The sequence below is a fragment of the Lithobates pipiens genome, unplaced genomic scaffold (genome assembly GCF_037356315.1).
Source record: "Lithobates pipiens isolate NorthernLeopardFrog02 unplaced genomic scaffold, aLitPip1_a1.2 Scaffold_23, whole genome shotgun sequence".
Classification (NCBI taxonomy): Eukaryota; Metazoa; Chordata; class Amphibia; order Anura; family Ranidae; genus Lithobates; species Lithobates pipiens.
Genome location: NW_027507785.1, coordinates 21,369,535 through 21,375,534, shown reverse-complemented (window position 1 = coordinate 21,375,534; position 6,000 = coordinate 21,369,535). Strand labels below are relative to the sequence as shown.

General features: G+C 49.4%; 1 protein-coding gene across 1 annotated transcript in view; it reads left to right on the top strand.

Annotated features, from left to right (window-relative positions):
- Positions 1-513: 513 nt before the first annotated feature.
- The window catches only part of LOC143927269 (dicarboxylate carrier UCP2-like), a 32,654-nt gene continuing 27,167 nt past the window's right edge, over positions 514-6,000 (top strand). Inside the window, exon 1 of the mRNA XM_077451273.1 lies at positions 514-658. The gene's annotated coding sequence lies outside the window, so the exon portion shown is untranslated. The remainder of the gene's footprint in view (positions 659-6,000) is intronic.

Genomic DNA, 6,000 nt, shown 5'->3' with positions numbered 1-6,000 from the left:
ATACTGTCCCCCGTCGGATAGTGTCCGCCCTGTACTGCGCTTGCGCAGTACGGAAGACAAGGAGACGCCGAAAGTCTCCGAAGATGAACGGCGCCTGCGCACTGAGTCCAAGTTCAAGCCCCACCATCCAAGTGGACATAGAGTTGGAATAAAAAATTGCAGAGTGAAGCGAGGCCCTGCAGACTGTATTTGCATGCAGACTACTCTAGGTAACACCCACATGTTATGTTCAGCCCAAATGATTTAAGGATCTGAAATCCAATGCAATGAATTTCCTCAAATGTTCCTAATTTTGGCAACATTTCAGTGAAATGGAAGTTCCGGGTTTTGCTTATCCTTAAGACTTTTGTGTGATAGAGGACGCCCCCTAGTGTGACCCTCTTCAGGGTGTCAGAGGTGACCCCATTTCACACCAGCAGGGTCACAGTGACGGTGGCCCTGTTCTCCGCCTGCTGCCTCTCTCTCTCTGGGAAATGTACACTAGTGACATGTGGAAGGAGTTCTCAGGCTGTCAGATGTTTTCTGTAACCAGATCAGGGTGCTGTGATCAGGGTATAAATACTGAGGGGCCGCCGCTGTTCATCAGCATTGGATGGGGCCCCATGTCTTGGAATTATACCTGCGAGGACACAGGGGGGTCTAGGAATCAGCACCACAGGTCAGTCTTTGTACTAACACCTGGGGGTGTATTTATCAAATATTCACCAAACATTCACCGCAGATTCACTAATCAATGTTTGGTGAAAGTCACATTCACTGCTCTATAAATGCCTTTCGGCTATGTTATCTGCATTTCCCTGCCCCTTGGTATAGATTCCCTAGGATAACTGCACTCCCGGCCCTTTGGTATACATCTCTTCGGGGAGATCTGCATTCCCCTGCCCCTTGGTATAGATGCCCCAGGGAGATCAGTATTTCCCGGCCCCTTGGTATAGATGCTCCAGGGAGATCAGTATTCCTCGGCCCCTTGGTATAGATGCTCCGGGGAGATCTGTATTCCCCCGGCCCCTTGGTATAGATGTCCCAGGGAGATCAGTATTCCCCGACCCCTTTGTATACACCTTTCCGGTGAGATCTACATTCCCCAGCCCCTTAGTATACATGCCCCGGGGAGATCAGTATTCCCCTGCCCCTTGGTATAGATATCCCTGGCGAGATCTGTATTCCCTGCCCCTTGGTATAGATGCCCCACGGAAATAAGTATTCCCCGGCCCCTTGGTATAGTTGCCCTGGGGAGATCAGTATTCCCCCCCCCCGACCCCTTGGTATAGAAGCTCCGGGGAGATCAGTATTCCCTGGCCCCTTGGTATAGATGCTCAGGGGAAATCAGTATTCCCCGGCCCCTTGGTATAGATGCTCCGGGGAGATCTGTATTCCCTGGCCCCTTGGTATAGATCTCCCGGGGAGATCTGTATTCTCCGGGCCCTTGGTATAGATGCCCGGGAGAGATCTGTATTACCTAGCCCCTTGGTATAGATGCCCCGGGGAGATCAGTATTCCTCAGCCCCTTGGTATAGATGCCCCGGGGAGATCTGTATTCCCTGGCTCTTTGGTATAGATTCTCTGGGGATATCTGTATTCCCCGGTCCCTTGGTATAGATGCTTTGGGGAGATAAGTGTTCCCTGGCCCCTTGGTATAGATGCCCCGGGGAGATCTGCATTCCCCAGCCCCTTGGTATAGATTCTCTTGGGAGATCTGTATTCTACGGCCCCTGGGTATAGATTTCCCTGAAGAGGTCTGTATTCCCTGGCCCCTTGGTATAGACACTCCAGGGAGATCTGTATTCCCCAGTCCCTTGGTATAGATCTGCCCGGGGAGATCTGTATTCCCTGGCCCCTTGGTATAGATGCCCCAGGGAGAACAGTATTCCCCGGCCCCTTGGTATAGATGCCCTGGGGAGATCTGTATTCCTAGGCCCCTTGGTATAGATGCCCTGGGAAGATCAGCATTCCCTGGGACCTTGGTATAGATGCCCCAGGGATATCTGCATTCCCTGGCCCTTTGGTATAGATTCCCTGGGGATATCTGCATTCCCTGGCCCTTTGGTATAGATGTAACAGGGAGATCAGTGTTCCCCAGCCCCTTGATGTAGATGCCCCCGGGAAATCTGTATTTCCGGGCCTCTTGGTATAGATTCCCTGGGGGGATTTGCATTCCCCAGTCCCTTGGTATAGATTCCCTGGGGGGATTTGCATTCTCCGGCCCCTTGGTATAGATACCCCGGGGAGAACAGTATTCCCTGGCCCCTTGGTATAGATGCCCTGGGGAGATCAGCATTCCCCGTCCCTTGGTATAGATGCCCGGGGGTATCTGCTTTCCCTGGCCCTTTGGTATAGATGTCCCAGGGAGATCAATATTTCCTGGCCCCTTGGTATAGATGCCCGGGTGATCAGTATTCCCCGGCCACTTGGTAAAGATTCCCTGGGGGGATTTGCATTCCCCGGCCCCTTGGTATAGATGCCCCAGAGAGCTCTGCATTCCCTGTCCCTTTGGTATAGATGGCCCGGGGAGATCTGCATTCAACTATGTAGTGTAAGGACCTGCCTGATTGGATACAGATTGATCGAATACATTTGGAGGTCCTCATATTACATTGTTTTGGCAAATCTAAAGTTGCTTGTATGGTTAGATTATAACATGTATGGTGGCCCTCAGGCGAATTGGGAATTGCAGCTTTATAACCCATCTAACTGTAGCGGATGACATTTGGGACCAAATGTCACACGCAGTGTAAATTTAGTTTTTGGTCTCAGGACAGTAAAGGTTCTGAGGGTTAATTATGTAGGTAGGCCTTAACACCAGTCTGGCCAGGCTATGTTTGAAGGTTCTGTCTGGTCAAGGGCACGTGACAGGCCAGAACCAAGTCTGGTTGGATGTTTGGGTATCGGCCCTCTCGGAGCCAATCAACGGGAGTGCCAGGGCCCGCTGGGGAGTCTGGGAGGGGGTACTTAAGCAGGTGTGGGTCACGTGTCCGGGGTTCCGGAGTTGTTCGTGAGACACGTGTGGTCTGTTCTGGTTCCAGGACCGGGGTAGCCCCGTGAGGGGTCCCGGTCACGGGGTGTTTGACATCCCGTGTTCCTGTTGGTGGCCCCTGATAGACCGGTCTGGTAGGGTTGCCACCAGTCCAGGATTCACCCGGACAGTTCGGGTTTGGAATCATGCGTCCGGGTTTCAGACTGCCTGAAACCCGGACACATTATTTATATTGACTATGGCTTCCCTGCAGCTTCCACCCCCCACCCCACCCCCCAAACACTCCTACACCTCTGTGTCTGCCCACACTCCAATCCCCGGCGCTGTGCCTCAGAAATGGAAAGTTGGGGCTGAAAATTTGAAGGTGCTGACTGCCAAGGAGTGAGTGAGTGAATACACTAAGGCAAGTCAGGGTTCTCAGAGCACCCTTTACATCAGAGTTCCCCTTTACACCAGAGGCCACAGTGTTCCCCCTTACATCAGAATCTTCTCCATACATCAGAGGTCTCAATGTTCCACCTTAAATCAGGGTTCCCAGAGCATCCCTTATGACAGAGTCCCCAGAGTTATTCCTTACATCAGAGTCTGCAGAGTCCCCCCCTTACAGTGAAAGGGAACTCTGTGAGTTCAGATGTAAAAGAGGAACTCTGCAGACTCTGATGTAAAGGGGAACTCTTGTGATTAACTTCATATGATTAGAAATTTTATTTAATAGCAAAATATATGTATAGTTTATACTATTAAAAAAAATTGCTGCGTGGCGCTAAAGTGTTCGGGTTTGACTTAAAGAAAAGGTGGCAACCCTACGGTCTGGTCTGGGGTAGGGATCCGCCTGATCCCGAGTCTCGGAACTGGCTGGTCTGAGGCGCATAACTAAGGGTGGATTCACAGTGTCCGGGTGTGCTCTCGGCTTGGAGGGACACCACAGCTCATGGAAGTGACCGGGGGAGGACTCTTCGGAGGAGGGCCGGCAAGTGGCATCCTGGAAAGTGCCTGGTTACTGAGTTGGGAAGGACATTGACAAATTCACACTTTTCCAGTACCATTGAGGAAGCGGAAAACGTTCCAGGTATGGTGGGAAAAAGGTTCCTGTTCATCCTCAGTTGTTTGTTCAAGTTCTGAGTCAACGTGCTGACTGCCATAATCTCTGGCTAGAGATCTGTTCAGCCTTGAAGTGCCCAGCTGCGAGTGGCTACTCTCTGGGTGGAATTAGAGACTTTGCTAGACCTGCAGTTCAAGGTGCCTGAGTTCTTCACCCGTGCCCTCTGTTCCCTAAGAGAATGTGTTTGTGAAAGTTCTACTGCAAAATAAACCATTTTAAAAGGAATTCATCTGTGGCAGTGTACAAGTCGTTGGGTATCAACCCTGGGAACCCCTAGACGTGGAAGAGCAGGCCAAGAGAAGGTAACCAGTAAGCCCATTCAGTCAAGGCCGCCCTGCAACGGGTTATGGCCGCTACATAACTTTATCATTTATGTGAACTAATGCATGTCTATATACTGTATTCTTCATACAAGATTCCTCCTAAAGAAATTATGACAAAGATCTTACAAACCAGCATACATGAAAGCAGTGCGTCCTTTCATCGGTCATTGTTCTGCGCTGACGGAAGGTTTGGCGATGTTTAGGCCTCGGGGAGATTCAAGTCTGCCGGCTGTGGGATTAAAACAAGCTAAATGCAGAAAGGAATGTGATATTATATAACAATGTTCATGAAGGGAAAGGAAGGCACCAAGGAATGCAAAATATATGCAGAATAAACTTTATCTTTAAAATAGCTGAGAATGATAGATGAAGGGGAGTGAAAGGCATAGGTCATGTCATATAGTCTATTATATAATGTACATGTACAATGTAATGTATCCTAATGTATAACCGGGTTTTAATCACTTTCTGTGTCGCTGTTGGGGAGATTTACCTTCACTTCCTGTGTGATCACCAGGACAGGAAGTGGGTATCACTGAGCATGACTGCACTCTGCCAATTGGTTGAAAGCCTTATGGAGTGGAGACCTGTGTCTGACAGTTTGACAGATGGGGCTGCTTTGCATGATGCTGCTTGTTGATATTATTAGGTGGTGGATAGGAATAATTTGTGTACAAGGCAAATTGTGTTTATGTAGAAGCTGCATGTGTTCTAGACAGATATTTACATGAGGAATTACATAACGTTGAGCAGTCATTTATCGGCCTCCTGGACCAGTGTCACGCTTTCTGGATTCCTTCTCTGTATGGCTACCCTACTTTCTCTCCTCTGAAGTACCTGCCATCATCCTAGGTGACTTTAACATTCCAAACAATGTTAATACGGCGACCATTTCTCAACTACTCAACCTAACCTCCTCTTTTAACCTAACCCAATGGACACAAACCACCACTCACTCCAACGACAATACTCTTAACCTCGTATTCTCCCATCGCTGCACTCCCTGCAAACTCTCTAATACCCCCTTTCCTCTCTCTGATCACATCCTTATCCGTTTCACACTCTCCTTGTACCTCCCATGCTACCAACCCACAAACCACTACCCGCAAAAACCTTCGCAACCTCAACCCTTCCCTTCTCCATTCTGTTACTGATGGCCTTTACAACAAAATCGCACCCCTGTCCTGCCCAAACGTAACCACTCCAACTCCATCTCCTCCGCTCCTCTTACTCTCTCTTTTGGGGTACCCCAAGGCTCTGTTCTTGGGCCCCTCCTATTCTCGCTCTATACCTCTTCCCTGGGCCAGTTGATAACCTCCCATGGTTTCTACTACCACCTCTATGCCGATGACATCCAGATCTATCTCTCCACTCCTCAACTCACCCCCTCGATCTCCTCACAGATCTCAAACTTACTGAATGACATATCAGTATGGATGTCACACTACTTTCTCAAACTCAGTCTTTCTAAAACTGAGCTTGTTATATTTCCTCGTACTTTACCATTAAGATCAACATCGCAACCATTGGTCCCTCCACACATGCCAGGGTGCTGGGTATAATCCTTGACTCTGACCTCTCCTTCGGCCCTCACATCTATT